Here is a 16,033-nt window from a genome sequence, read left to right on the forward strand (position 1 = left end):
TGCAGGAAAAAAAAGTTCAGAATTGTAAGTTTATATCTCGCAATTCTGACTTTCTCACAATTGGGAGTTAACCCCAATTCTGACTCTATAACTCACAGTGGTGAGTATATATCATGCAATTCTGACTTTATAACTCACAATTGTTGGGAAAAAAAAATCTGAATTGTGAGATGTAACCTCACAATTGTGGGGGAAAAAGTAAAAATTGTGAGTTTGTATTTTGCAATTCTGACTTTATTTCTCACAGTTGCGAGTTTATATCACAATTCTGACTATATATCTCATAATTCTGACTCTATAACTTACAGTTGCGAGTTTATATCACTTAATTCCGACTTTATAACTTAGATTTTTTTGAAAAAAAGAGCTTTTCTCAACTGTGAGAAAAAAACTCAGAATTGTGAGTTTGTATTTTAAAATTATGATTTTATTTCTTGCAGTTGCAAGTTTACATCACGCAATTCTGACTTACTATTACTCACAACTGAAAAAAAGTCAGGATTGTGAGATATAAACTCACAATTGTGAGAAAAAAGTCTGAATGGTAAGTTAAAGTTTTTTTTTTTTTCATTGGCAGAAATGTGCTTGCATACATTCTGTACTTCTGTATAGATCTGTTTTTTTTTTTTTTAACAATCTTTAAACAGTTGATTGATTGTTCTTTTTTTTTTTTTTGCTTTAAGCCTCACAAAACATGAATTTGTGCATCTGATTGACTCTAAATGTGTACATTTCAATTCATAAAATTATTAATCAAAATTTCAAATCTGTTTGTATATGCAAAGTAATATGCATTGCTGAGAAATTCATTTGGACAACTTGACGATTTTAGAGTTGTATCTCGGCCAAATATTGTTCTATCCTAACAAACCATACATCAATAGAAAGTTTATTTATTAAGTCCAAGGTCACATATTTCTGAAAAGCCTTCATAAGGAAATGCATTTTATACCAAACGAGTGATCATATTAAGTTTGGCATATTAAGGTTGTTCTAAATGTCTGTTACACAATTTGTAACCCATTAGTGCCTGTTAATGTCACAGACTGTTAGAAATGCCTTACCTGTTCCCTATTTTGCTTTCTGTATCCATACACTCATATACCCAGACACAAAACACACACATGGTGAGGCAACAGCACTGTAACAATACTGTCCTGATCTAACCCTCAGCTGAGAGCAAAGAAACCACACTGCCACCTGCTGGAAGACTCAGGTGAAGCCAGTAAACTGTCAGCTGGGCACTTTAAATGGCCATTAACTAGCCTTTACTATAAAATGTAAGGCATAACGTATTCAAATTCCAGGAAACGTGTTGGAAGTAACATCGTTCCATATGTCCTCATTCTGTTTTGTCATTTAAGACATTGTATCAAATATTAAGAATGCTTGTTGATCACCAGTCCAGCAACCATAAATAGATCAAACCATCTGTTGTGATTTTTTCCCCCCTCCCTCATGAGGCCCTGTTACCGTTTAATACAAGTTCAACCAGTCTAAAAGACAAACACACAGCATGTTAATGAGGTACACTGTGAGCAAATCTACCTCCAACTGACCTACTTAGTGTATCCAAACTCATCAACAACTTTTTGGTGTTATTTATCTACAGATTCTCTGCTATTATTTCTCTCTTTTTTTAAATCTTATTTTATTTTTTGGTGGAATTTCTGGAAAGCAAGACTCATTACAGATCTATGGCCCCAGTCCAGCGATACCCACCCACCCCTGCCAGTCATGATTTGCAAGGATCTGATTGGCTGATTCTGCTCATCAGTTGCAGATGGGAGCTTACTGCATTCATCAGAGTTGGAATATAAGCAGTCCAAATCACCTTACCTCTTTTAAGAAGAGCATTGGAAGGCCTGAGTGTCTGGTAATTGTGTTTCTTGTAATGAGATGGATGGGAGAGAGTGAATGAGATAAACACAGAATGGAATGAATAGAGGGGGAGAAAAGGAGATGAATAGCTTTTTGGATAGACAGGTGTGGTGTTTGTGGAGGAGGATGAACACAAACACAGCAGCATTATACCAATCGGAATGGACTCAAGCCTGTATGCAACCAGTTGGTGTCCTTTAGCCTACAGGTTCTCAAGCCTAGTTCCAGGGCCCACTAGGGGGACTCAGTAAGCTGTCAAGGTGGACTCAAGATGACTTAAAATGATTTTAAAAAAGACAAAACATGCTTCTGAAATAAGCTAAAAAATCAAGATATGTCTAATTTTAATTCAGCCCCTCAACAACTGTCATTATTTAAAGGGACAGTTCAGACAAAAATGAAAATTCTGTCATTAATTACTCAACCTCTTGTCATTCCAAATCTATAGGACCTTCATTCATCTTTATAACACAAATTAAATTGAAATCTGAGAGCTTTCTGACCCTGCATACACTCTAAAAAATGCTGGGTTCAGCCTGTTGGGTCATTTTATTGGGTTGTTTTTAATATTTTTACCCAGGTGCTGGGTTGTTTTTTTTTAACCTAAATGCTGAGTTTAACTTGTTGGGTCATTTTATTGGGCTATTTTTAATATATAGTTTTAATGCTGGGTTATTTTTTTCGACTCAACCGCTGGGTTAAGCCTGTCTCTGACGAAACGACCCAGCTGCTGAGTTGTCAGTCAGAGCATGGGCTTTTTGAGTCCTCTACAGGAGAGAGCGGTTCTCCACCTATTTGCACTTCTTCAGCGAAGTAAAGGTTTGTATACATTTTATTTTGATTATAAAATCTTTACTGTGCTGTAAATTGTATTATTTTACACAACGCAACATAAGGACGAGATGTCAGTCAGCTGTGTCAGTCAGCTGTGTCAGCAGCGATTGTTTCGAAGGATAGAAACACTTTTTGCCTTTCATAAAATAAATGAATTTTATTTGTTATTGTACTGAGTTTAATCTTAAAAAATTTATTTAATGTCAGTACTGTTTGTTTATGGGCAGTTTTTGGTGTCAGTCATGGCATCTTTCAGCTGCAAATAAAACGCAAAGCCGTGGTCTGAAGTTCGCAGTTAACCCGGCGAACAGCAGTCCTTCACGAGCTCAGATTTCGGTGAAACACCAGCATGATAATTAGCGCCATTTCAGTAAAAAACGGTTGAATACACTAAAATGAAAATTCTACTTTTAAATGTTACATTTCAGTGTCTAAAATGCTTGTTAACGAGTTTAAATGTATGTAATATTGTAAACTATGCTGTATTCATCCAAATAAATTCAATTTGTCTTGTATTTTATCCATGTGTTCTTGCTTAATAATAAATGTTCATCTTTTGATTATTGCTGTTGCCTCTAGTAATTCTGTGTGTGTTTTCATAAGTTCCAGTCCATTTTAAACCAGCAATATAATCATTTTTAAACAATAGTTGACTTAAATAAAATAACCCAGCATGTGTTCTGTCCAATATTTACCCAGTGCTGGGTTGCCAAATAACCCAAGTTGGATTGTTTTTAACCCAGCATTTTTTAATGTAGACAGCAACGCAACTACCATGGTCAAGGCCCAGAAACGTAGCAAGGACATCATTAAAATAGTCCATGTGACATCAGTGGTTCAACTGTAATGTTATGAAGCTTAAAAATACTTTTTTGTGCACAAAGAAAACTAAAATAATGACTTAATTCAACAAATTCTTCGTGTCAGTCTCCTGGTTGTTGAATAAATAGAGCAGCATGACTATTTTGCATAGTATCTCGTCTAGTTTCTACAGAGAAAAAAATAAGCCATACAGTTCTGAAACAACGTGACCGTAAAAGACGGTAGGTAAACAATGAAAGAACTTTAATTTAATGGTGAACTCTTCCTTTTAGCAAACAGCTAATGTGTTGTGACTGTTCTCTGCTTCTTTTTCACAGTGTTGTCACACAATTGTTCAGACGAGGCGTTTCAGAGACACACATTTGTTCCTGTCTGTGCCTTTAGGTGCGATTTTGTGGTCTGTGGGCATCTAAAAGACGTTTCTTCAAAAGCGCTGTGACACTGCTTCTGCTTTGGGTCAGTGCGTTAAGCCACATGGGCCGACTAACGCTCTGTACTCCACCGCACAGGAAAATATAGGTGAGTGAGTGGTGGGGACAGAAAAAAAAATAGAGCAAGAGAGAGAGATCAGTCCTAATTAAAACAGACTTGTTTCAAAAACCGAAGCTTTCAGAGGTGTTATTGCGGTTAATGAGCAGGAGGAGAACTGCCCACATCTAATGACCAATGATGCCCCTTTCCGCACAACCCAGGAAAACAGTGACATTTGCCTTCCTCTCTCACACTTAATCACTCACTAGAACATCAGTCAGTCAGTCACGCACAAACTCTCGCTCGCTTTCTCACAAACACTCCCACGGTAATGATGATAAATGGTAGAGAATATTTACCTGACACCCACAAGCTAAAGGTTCAAACCTCAGCAAGTTTAGAGAGATGACTAGGTTTTTTATTATCAGAAGAAAATGTGAGCGGTGCTTACTTGTGCAAAATGTGACTGATTGCTAGAACATTGCCGTAAAGTAGCTACAACGTTTGAAACGGTTGTTAGGTTGTTGCTAAGTGGTTATACACAGGCTCAAGGCAAAAGAGCCCACCTCCAAAATTCATTTGATGTTCAGTTTCTCTTTCATTCTCTTTCATTGTAAGTCTGTTTGTTTGTTTGTTTGTTTGTTTTGTTTTTCCCCTCATTTTTTATTGCTGAAAAGTGTAAGTTTGGTCACTTTGGGTTTTGTTGTCACAGTTAAGGTCAAAGTTTACATACACCTTGCAGAATCTATAAAATGTTAATTATATTACCAAAATAAAAGGGATCATACAAAATGCATGTTAGTTGTTTTTTTTTTATTTATTTGTTTACATATGGTGTTTACATATAGTCCAAAAGAAAATAATAGTTGAATTTATAAAAATGACCCTGTTCAAAAGTTTACATACACTTGATTTTTAATACTGTGTTGTTACCTGAATGATCCACAGCTGTTTTTTTTTTTCTTCTTCTTCTTTTTAGTGATAGTTGTTCATGAGTCCTTTGTTTGTCCTGAACATTTAAACTGCATGATATTCTTCAGAAAAATCCTCCAGGTCCCTCAAATTCTTTCTTTCTTTCTTTCTTTCTTTATTTTATCATTTTTGTGTATTTGAACCCTTTCCAACAATGACTGTATGCTTTTGAGATCCATCTTTTCACACTGAGGACAACTGAGAGACTCATATGCAACTATTACAGAAGGTTCAAATGCTCATTGATGCTTCAATGCATTAAGAACGAGGGGTGAAAACTTTTTGAATTTAAAGATGAGAATAAATTTAACTTATTTTGTCTTCTGGGAAACATGTAAAGTATCTTCTATAGCTTCTGAAGGGCAGTACTAAATGAAAAAAATATATGATATGTAGGCAAAATAAGAAGAATGTATCTTTATTCTGTTCAAAAGTTTACACCCCTGGCTCTGAATGCATTGTTTTTTTCTTGTGGAGCATCAGTGAGCATTTGAACCTTCTCTCAAAATCATACAATCATTGTTTGAAAGGGTTCATATACACAAAAATGCTGAAAAAACAAAGACTTTTTCTGAAGAACACCGGGTAGTTGTTCAGGACAAACAAGAGACTCATGAACCGCTATCACTAAACAAAAAAACACAGCTGTGGATAATTCAGGTAACAACACAGTATTAAGAATCAAGCATATGTAAACTATTGAACAGGGTCATTTATATTAATTTAACTATTCTATTTTCTTATGTGGACTATATGTAAACATCTTTTATGTGAAATATCTTATTCAGGTCAGTACTAAATAAAAAATAAGCATTGTGTATGATCCCTCTTATTTTGGTAAAATAATTAACATTTTGCTGATTCTGCAAGGTGTATGTAAACTTTTGACCTCAATTGTATTTTACTGTACAGAAAGGGCCACAATAAAATCTTGAAGAAATAGATAATCCAAAAATGAAAATTCGCTGAAAATGTACTCACCCTTAGGGCATTCAAAAGGTGTTTTGTTGTTGTTGTTGTTGTTGTTTTCATACAGATTTGGAGACATTTAACATTACATCACTTGCTCACCAATGTCTCCTCTGCAGTGAATGGGTGCCGTCAGAGTTCAAAAAGCTAAAAAAAAAAAACATCACAATAATCCACAAAATCTTGCAAAGATGTTTGTTTGTACTAATCAAGTCCGACAAGACTGTTGTTTCCAGCTAAAATTCCGGCTGAAAAGTCCTTTATCAGTAATACTGCTCTTTCTATTTAAAAATTAATCTAATCTGTATTAAGAGAGAGATATGCACTGATCAAGCATCTCAAGCGAAAACAATCCAAAACAGTTCTAAAGGAATATGTCAGTGGATTTTGATCTAAGGGGACAACAGAAGATGAACTTTTTCACTGGAGGAAGCATTATTATGTATTATAGACTCCTATTTTGGCCAGAACGACGGTTTAAAGTTAAAACACCTGAACGATGGATTTGTTTTTACAATCTTACAGCTTTAGCTTCATAAGATGTTAATTGGTATACTTGAGTCGTGTGGATTACTTGTGGATCATGATGTTTTTATCAGCTGTTTGGACTCTGACGGCACCCATTTATTCCAGAGGATTCATTGGTGAGCAAGAGATGTAATGTTACATTTCTCCAAATCTGTTACGATGAAGACACAAACTCCCTCTACATCTTGGATGGCCTGAGGGTGAGTACATTTTCAGCACATTTTTATTTTTTGGTGAACCTTTAAATAACAAAATAAGGCAGTGCCAGAAAACAATTTAAAGAAACAGAAACATGATCAGTGATTATAGGAATAATTCACCTAAAAATGAAAATTACCCCATGATTTACTCACCCTCAAGCCATCCTAGGTTTATATGACTTTCTTCTTTCAGACGAATACGAATCAGAGTTGTGATATAAAAAAAAAAAAAAAAAAATATCCTGGCTTCTTCAAGATTTATAATGGCAATGAATGGGTGATGGGATTTTAAAATCCAATAAAATGCATCCATCCATCATAAAAACAACTCCACATGGCTCCGGGAAGTGAAACGATGCATTAAAATATAACTCTGATTGTATTCATCTAAAAGTCATATACACCTAGGATGGCTTCAGGCTGAGTAAATCATGTAATTGTCCCTTTAATGACTAGTGATTAAGGTGGCATATTCAATCTTTTTTAAATCTTTGTAAAGTTCTACAACAAAACAAATAGTTAATCATTCATTGTTTAATTTTACTTTAGTCTTATTATATTCAGGCTTTCGTCACATGATTAAATCAAACGTATGTCATATTGAATGAAAAAGTGTAATACACTAATGCGTATTAATAAATCAACCAAATATCTAATTCAGTATGCACACAGATTGTCATATTTGGAATTGCTACACTGTGCTTTGAAAACAAATGCAAGTAAGATCATGTAAATTGGTGGAGTTGGAAAAAAAAATAAAAGCAAAAACATTGAAAAAATTATTAATTTAAGCTGAATAATGAGAAACATTCAAGGGGATGAACAATTTTAACTCAATTTAAATTCCCATTAAAAACATAATTACCCAAAGAGGACAGAGCGATTTAATCAAAGCTGGTAATGGTTTAGGGAAAAAAGAGATCAGTACAGGGGGCAGTGAAGGCAGAGATAATACAAGAGCATACAACTCTGGAATAAATCCAAGCAGCTGAGAAGTCAAGCACAGTCACCATTGACCTTCAAAAAGGACTGTAGTTGTAAAGACATATACAAAGCTCAGTGCTTCACCGAGTGCTTTGTGAGAGGCCAGTGTGTGTGTTTGGGGGTCAGCCTTGATCAGAGATCGTGAGAACAGGATATGGTGGTTATTGCATATAGTTGTGGTCCTGATCTCCAGGCTCAAGCAATCAATCTGAAGCTCAATGTAGGGGGTCCGTGTTGCCAAAGAACACACTCGTAAGCTCTGTGATTGACTCGTCTCCCTGGTTAAGCTTTGCTTTCATGTCTGCCCACTGCTGTATAACTATTGGAAGATTTCTTAAAGACATCTTAATGAAATACCTGAGTTGGAAGCCTAACATACAAAACCCACAGTTAAAGATTAAGCATATAAACCAGCTTCAACATCAAAGTATGAATTGGTTCTGTGTAACTTGCACTTAATTTATGAGTTAGCATTAACGTTATAATTCTAAAAATAATGTAATCTTATTTGTAACAACAACAAAATAATAATAATAATAGTATAATAATAATTTATTATAATTTATATTATTTACAGTCCTAATATATTTATTTTTATTTCAATCTATAAAATCTGTTTTATTATAAAATGTGGATAGTGTTTTATTATTATTATTAGTTAGTTAGTATATTGAAGGGAGTTTTTACTTATCCTATTTTGTTGTAATTACATATCAGATTTATTATTATGATTATTATTGATTTTTAGCATATTGGAGGGAATTTTTATATTCTATTTTGTCATAATTACATACGATTATTATTATTATTATTATTATTATTATTATTATATTTTTGCAGCCCTATATTTTTATTTTAGATTAAAATGTATAATTACAGTTTTATTATCATTATATTATTATTTTTTTTAATTATTATTATTTTTTTTATTTTTTTTAATTATTATTATTTTTTTTTTTTTGTATATTGGAGGGAGTTTTTACTTATCCTATTTTGTTGTAATTACATATCAGATTTATTATTATGATTATTATTAGATTTTTAGCATATTGGAGGGAATTTTTATATTCTATTTTGTCGCAATTACATACGATTATTATTATTATTATTATTATTATATTTTTGCAGTCCTATATTTTTATTTTAGATTAAAATGTATAATTTCAGTTTTACTATCATTATATTATTATTATTATTATTTATTTATTTTTATTATCATTATTATTATTATTAATTTATTTATTTTTTCGTATATTGGAGGGAGTTTTTACTTATCGTATTTTGTTGTAATTACATATCAGATTTATTATTATGATTATTATTTGATTTTTAGCATATTGGAGGCAATTTTTATAATTACATATTTATTTTATTATTATTATTATTATTTTATTTTATTATTATATTGGAGGCAATTTTTTTATATTCTATTTTGATTAAAATGTATAATTACATATCATTATATTATTATTATTATTTATTTATTATTATTATTATTATTATTATTATTATTATTATTATTATTATTATTATATTTTCGCAGTCCTATATTTTTATTTTAGATTCAAATGTATAATTTCAGTTTTATTATCATTATATTATTATTATTATTTATTTATTTTTTAGTATATTGGAGGGAGTTTTTACTTATTCTATTTTGTTGTAATTACATATTAATTTATTATTATTATTATTATTATTATTATTATTATTATTATTATTATTATTATTTTTGCAGTAATAATATTTTTATTTTAGATTAAAATGTATAATTTCTGTTTTATTGGTTAAGCAAAATCACAGTGTTGGAGTGTTCATTATTGTTATTATTGTTATTATTATTATTATTATTATTATTATGTTTTTGCAGTCCTAATCTTTTTATTTTACATAAAAATGTATAATTTCTCTTTTATTACTATTACTATTCGTATTATTAATTATACTAATAATTTCTTTACATATATTAAAATAATAATTTTTAAACTAAGCTTTAAAAATGTGAGAAATATCTGCTATTAAACTGCTATTTAACTGCTTTTAGTTTGATATGATGGGATGTCTTTATCCCATTTTGTCACCTTTTTGATAAATATATAGGCTAAAATATATTTTTGTCATATTTAATTAGTTACTAATTAATGTTTTTCTCTGCCCTAATATTTTTTTATTTTAAATTAAAATGTACAGTTTCTGTTTCATAGGTTTCATAAAATCAAAATCTGGATTCTGCATATTATTATTATTTTTAATAGTAGTAGTAGTAGTAGTAGTATCATCATCATATTGGCCTTGCCTTTTCTTGTTCTGGATGTGTAATAAGAAAACTGAATTTTGCCAAACTTTTGATGGAAATGCACCATTACCAGATCGCCTTTCATGCAAATGATGCAACCATTTGTCTTCCATCTCGGTAGGCAGTTGACATTTGCATCAGATCTGAAGTTGACGACTTTTTCACCTTCCCCTTTCAAGCGAGCAAAACTTTCCAGCAGCCTCACGTGGGTGCCTTCCTCAAGTTAAACTGACCGTCCACCAATAATAAACTATACGACACAGGAATGTGGGAGCATTTCCTCTGGATGCTCTGAGCAGCGCTTATGGAGAACAGGGCAGACCAGATGGGATTTGCGAGCACTTCATGAATGGGTCATTCTTTATCCAGAGTCATGTGACTAATGATGATGTTATGCGAGAGCGGAACTCTCATGGTCCTAAATGGGCATGTTTCCGCTCTAGAGGAACGAGTGTGGGTGTGTTTCAGCGCTTTGTAGCAAAGATGACAGGTCCTGCATACATATACACCATTTTCTATTACTCATATATTTTAATAACAGTATAGCCTAACCTCAAATGATGAATACAGCTCAGAGCAGCAATTTTTATACTATGCATGAGCTGTTCATGCATCAGGGTATTATGATTTTTAACGTTTAGGGAAATAACGGTTAATTTTGGTTAGAACACAAAATTGCTCTGAAGCTGAATATTGTAAAGGTAATTAGTGGAGAAGCTGAGTCACACATACTATCCCTGCTCTTTTAAATGATCACAGTCTAATCCAAACCTACTTCGTGTTGTCATGAGTTTGTGTCGTGTTTGGCCTCTGGTCAGAGGAGCAGGAATAGTAGAGGTTAAGAGCAGTTCGAAATAGGACAGTACAGTTTTCCCATGAAAACTCCTCCAAGCAACCTCCCACACACACCACACACACTGCTTTTGTCTGGGAGCTCGTGAGTGTGTGTTCAAAATCAATTTGTTTAACTATCATAGAGTGAGTGAAAGGGTGGTTTTGGTTATACAAACAGAAGGCCATGTGACAGTGATCGTGTTTGTCCATTTTTGTGTGGGTTTATTGTCTGCGTTTCAGTTTTGTCCGTTTTGTCAGTTTCTAGGAGTATGCAGTCATCCAATATGTGGAGCATATCTTCAGTCCACAAAAGGTTGGTTTGAATGTGACAGAGAGAGATAAAGATATGGAGGTGGAAGATATGTCTTCTTTCTTTCCATGTTATTGTATTTAATTTGTAAATGAAAAGCTGCGTGTGTGGTTCAGGTTTACCCTACCGAGACAAAATGTCCCCTCAAAGATGGCAAATACAAAATCCTTGTCCTTTGGTCCCCATGAGAACAACACGCTTATAAATACAGAATCGAATTGACGTTAGATAGTGGAATAGTCTTACAGATCTGAAACAGGGATGACGTTTTTTGTGGGCGGTTCAAGTGGCAGCCTATCGAGCCATGGAATAAAAAAAATAAAAAAAGGTAAATCTGATTTTATATTTCAGAATTCTGACTTTATTTTCGCAATTCCGAGATTATGTCTCACAACTCTAACGGAAAATCAACTCGTCATTCTCTCTTTTCCTCTCATATATATATATAGTACAAATTTATACAAATTATAAAGTAAATCACAAATTATTATAATCGGTATGAACAACATATAAAAGTCTAAGCAAAACGAATTTAAGAAACAGACAAATTATAACATAAAACACAAATTATGATGCCATTCGTAATAAACAACATATCAAAGTCTAACCAAAACAAATTTAAAGAAAAACTGCAATGCATCGATACATCTCTCATTCGAATACAAATATTTCCCACGAGAGGCTCCAGCGCAATCGCTTAGATTTTTTTTCCCTTATAGTAGCAGAAACAACTTACTAGCCTATGTCACTTTTTGGTCGTGTAGATAAGAATAAGACATTATTCGGAATTCGGAGTATAGAGCGATCAGATGAAACGCGGTCACGTTAGCTTATTTTCAGAGCCTGCTGTTTGGGAACGCAGATCTGGGAGTTAATTATAACGAAGCACTTCAACGAGACTTTGCTCAAGCATTTAAGAATGACAAAATTAGCATTTCAGATGCTGTGCAAAGAGATCGGTTCGTTGGTTAGTCCAGTTATGCTGTCCCATCGCAAAGTTGCATGTATTTTTTAATGCACATTAAGCTGTTTCCATCGTAGTTTACGCACATTTTTTCTTAGCAAGTTTTGCAAGTTTTTTACGTGCATTTTTAGAATTTATGCACATCTTGGCATTTCCATCCAGCGTTTTGTTATGCAATATACCAAAATGCGCATAAAAATAGGTGGGTGGAAAGTTATTAGCTTCTAGAGATTAGTGGTTCTTTGAGCTAAATGATTTGTTTGGCAATATTTAATGCTAGATCAGTACAATGGAAGTTTTTCATTCTCAATAGTAAGTTAGCTCATGATCAATATTTTGAATTTTTTTTTTCTTTTTTGGAAACTACAATGATATGTACTTATCGGTATGTATTTCGCGTCTCGTGAAAAAGTTCCCCCGGGTACGTTTTTTGTGATGACACCAGGTTGATATATACACGGTGGAGATCATGGGATAATGCAGAGACTTTCAATCAGGAATCGGTTCAACACTGCAGCTGGAATTGCTTGCCAGTAAACAGGGTAAGGATCTGTCACGGCATGTTTAAGAGAAGTCTGACTGAAAGCACACTCTCCCATGACCAAGCCTCTCATCAGATTCAAAAGGAAAGATTCAAAGAAATATTCTAAAGGCTAAGCTTACCTTTGCTGAGGAGCATGTTGTGTGAAAAGAGGAGAATTGATCCAGAGTTCAAGTTTAATTTATTTGGGTCTGATGGGGAACATTTTTTAGGCATCAAACGGAGTATAGACTGAAGCCCAAGTGCATAAAAAGTCAGTGAAAGGTGGAGGAGGAAGTCTCATGGTTTGGAAGATGTTTTTTTGCAGCAGGAGTTGGGCCTCTTAAACCATTACATGGCAGGGTGAATGCAAATGTTTATCAGAACCTCCTTCAGCAACATGCAACTCCTTCCCTGCAAGCATCTCACCATCAGCCAGCAGTTGACATGCAAGACAATGCCCCCATCGCACTGCAAATTGGGTAAAGCTGTTCCTTAAAGTTAAGAACATTGAAATATTTAAATGGCCAGGCCAGAGTCCTGATCTAAACCCAACTGAAAATCTTTGGAAAATTGTTGGTGACAAAGTTTTGGCTAAGAAACCTACTACAGTTACCGAACTATGGAAGAGAGTGTAAGAAAAGTAGACCAAGATCACACCTCGCAGTGTGAGAAACCAGTGATGTCCTTCAGCCGCAGATGCTGATGCCATTCAAAGCAAGTGCCTCTACACTTACTGCTAAGTTTGGCTATTAACATTATTCAAAATATCTTTCTTAGTGTCCTTCAAATGTCTCACAGGTTTGGAACCACAGGAAGGTGAATAAATGAAGACAGAATTTTCATTTTTAGATGAACTATCCCTTTAATCACAGCATTAACATTAAAACACAATAGTAACATTCGCTTCTCCTCTGTTTTGCCATCTCATTTGCATAAATGTTTCTCAGCTGTGTTGTATATTACACACACTCACATCATGTCAGCAACAATTACTGTTTGCCAACAAATCGTCAGCGCTCAAGCTAAAAGCGAATGACTTCAGGCCACTTAGCCACTGCAAATGGCAGTTAGTGTGAACGCCCCTTAAGTCTGTATGGGTTCCAGGTCTTTTCCCTTTAAACAACAAAGCACGAGAGAGAGGGTGACCATCAAGAAACATGTCTATATTAGGCAATGAATAGCCAACTCACACGTTAAAATACACTATAACTTGTTTTCCTTTGAAGCAGCCCAAGAACAAGCATGTCACTGTCAAAGAGCTTTGACATGGACCATTTCCAAAATATGTAGAAAAAATTCCTCAAACTATTATATTATATTATATTATATTATATTATATTATATTATATTATATTATATTTTATTATATTAATTTGATCAGTATTAAAAAGTATTTGTGTGCTTTAGCTAAATATAAAAAGTAAAATAATTATTTTAATATAACTAATTATATACTATATACTACTACTATGATATTATATTATATTATATTATATTATATTATATTATATTATATTATATTATATTATCATAAGTTTGTTAAAGTGTTTGGGTAAGAATGCTTGAGCTGTTGCGTTAGTGACAGAAAAAAAAGACATGAGTGCCAAAACATTACTGCGATCTGACTTGGCGCTCTGACTCAAACCTTTACACAGCACGCTGTCTGCTTCTAATCAAAACTGGAGAGTGCTTTTCCCAGCTAACACACTGATACACACACACACACATGCAGAGGCGTGGAAAGAGCGTGTGTGTCTGTGTCTGTGTGTGAATGTCAGTGAGAGGAAAGGGAATGTGGCATGCCGATTTTATAGGAAGAATTAAATGTTATGAACAGCACGGAAATAGAAAGGGGGGGAAAAGAAAAGCAGAGAGAGAGAGAGAGAGTAAAAAGTAAGAGAAGTATACGACTGTCAGTTTCCAGAAGAACTGCGCGTTAGAGATGTGAAGAGTCTGGTTTCTAAAAAAGAGTTTGAGAAAGCAAGAGACAGAGGAAGCGGGCGAAAAAGAAAAACAGTGACTTAAGACTGTCAGGAACAAAAAGAACAGTCATCCCAAGCAAAGACCTCTAATGCCATCAAGATGACAACACGCTCTCCACGTTTCAAGCTCCACGCGTCTCTGTTTTCTTCTCCTCCTCCTTGTTTCTCCCAGGGAGAAAAAGCTCTAGCAGGAACTGACCACGATCAGTAATCGTTCCAGACGTCTAGGGAGAGATTGGTCGAAAAACAAATGGCTTCCTCCTCCCTCTTCTGGAGTTCTTGCATCATCCTCAACCGCTTCATTGAAGGAAAAATGCAAATTGGTTGCAGAACCAATTAGAGACGCTTATTGCTAAGGAGCGCATGCCGGTCTGACAGCTGAACTGTTGATCTATCAACAGTGTAGAGACTTCAGAAATGGATTTATTTAGTTATTTCTCACCTTGGAGAATTATTTGTTTTTTCAGCATTTCTCTTTAGACCTTTTCAATGCAGCAATTGTGTTTGATTGTAACATCACATGGGACCATAGAAAAGTTGTTGACCCCTGGAGACACATGACCTTGACGTCCTGGCTGGCTGGAGAACAGAGCTAGCTGTGTCAGAGGGTGAGCTCACCACACGGCAGGGAGAGTGGGTAACTGGCCGCTCCATCGCCGCAGACGGACAGTACCAAGACCGAGTGACACACTCACAAGGCCAGAAGAAGAGGAGAAAGAGAAAAGCATCCAGGTATTAATGTTTAGACTGAACGTTTGCTTACGAATCTCTTTTAAACTTCTGCTGCACTGGCTTTCTGTCACGCTTTCGTTGTTTATATTCAAATTACGCTTCATACTGAGACTCAGACATTACCAAACAAGCACAAAGTAAGTCCAGGATGTCAGTGACGTGAGCAACCAAGGATTATCTTTCTTTACGACAAGATAAGTGTCTTTATCGAAAACGAATAATCCGCAAAAGCGCCTGCCAAAGGAAATTTGGACCTCGCGACCAGATGTTCAACAGAGGGAGTAACTTCTGGCCAGATGTGAGAGGAATGTCCTGGTTAGGACCTTCTCTGAACGCTCGCCACTAACCGCTGACTTCACATAGATGTCAAGAAGATCTATCAGGCTTAAGGGACTACAAGAGCTCCTGCCATTTCACCACTCTGTGTGGTTTCCCCCAACGGTCTTTTATTACTGCACTTCTTTCCATCTTGAGACTTTCCTTCTGGTCTAATTTTAAAGAGAAGTCGGTCCTTGGTGGCTAATCACTGAAGAATGACTTGTGCAAAATGTAGAGAAGTCTTACTGTACTTTTGAGTGGGTGGAAGGTCTGGTGAAATGCTTGGCTGACTCAACGGTTGACGCGAGGGTAAATGTGATTTGTCTATTTTTCTTTTCCTTCACGAGTCCTACAGCTGTTTATGAGATCTGCTTTCTTGGTGTAGCTGTAATTGGTAATAATCTTTCTGTAAG

General features: G+C 34.6%; 1 protein-coding gene across 2 annotated transcripts in view; it reads left to right on the forward strand.

Annotated features, from left to right (window-relative positions):
* The first annotated feature begins 14,371 nt into the window (after positions 1 to 14,371).
* Positions 14,372 to 16,033, forward strand: part of dlc1 (DLC1 Rho GTPase activating protein) — a 122,107-nt gene continuing 120,445 nt past the window's right edge. The window contains exon 1 of one of the 2 annotated variants that reach the window (XM_051114003.1): positions 14,372 to 15,929. The gene's annotated coding sequence lies outside the window, so the exon portion shown is untranslated. The remainder of the gene's footprint in view (positions 15,930 to 16,033) is intronic. The other variant, XM_051113993.1, reaches the window with a different exon arrangement.

The sequence above is a fragment of the Labeo rohita genome, chromosome 1 (genome assembly GCF_022985175.1).
Source record: "Labeo rohita strain BAU-BD-2019 chromosome 1, IGBB_LRoh.1.0, whole genome shotgun sequence".
Taxonomy (NCBI): Eukaryota; Metazoa; Chordata; class Actinopteri; order Cypriniformes; family Cyprinidae; genus Labeo; species Labeo rohita.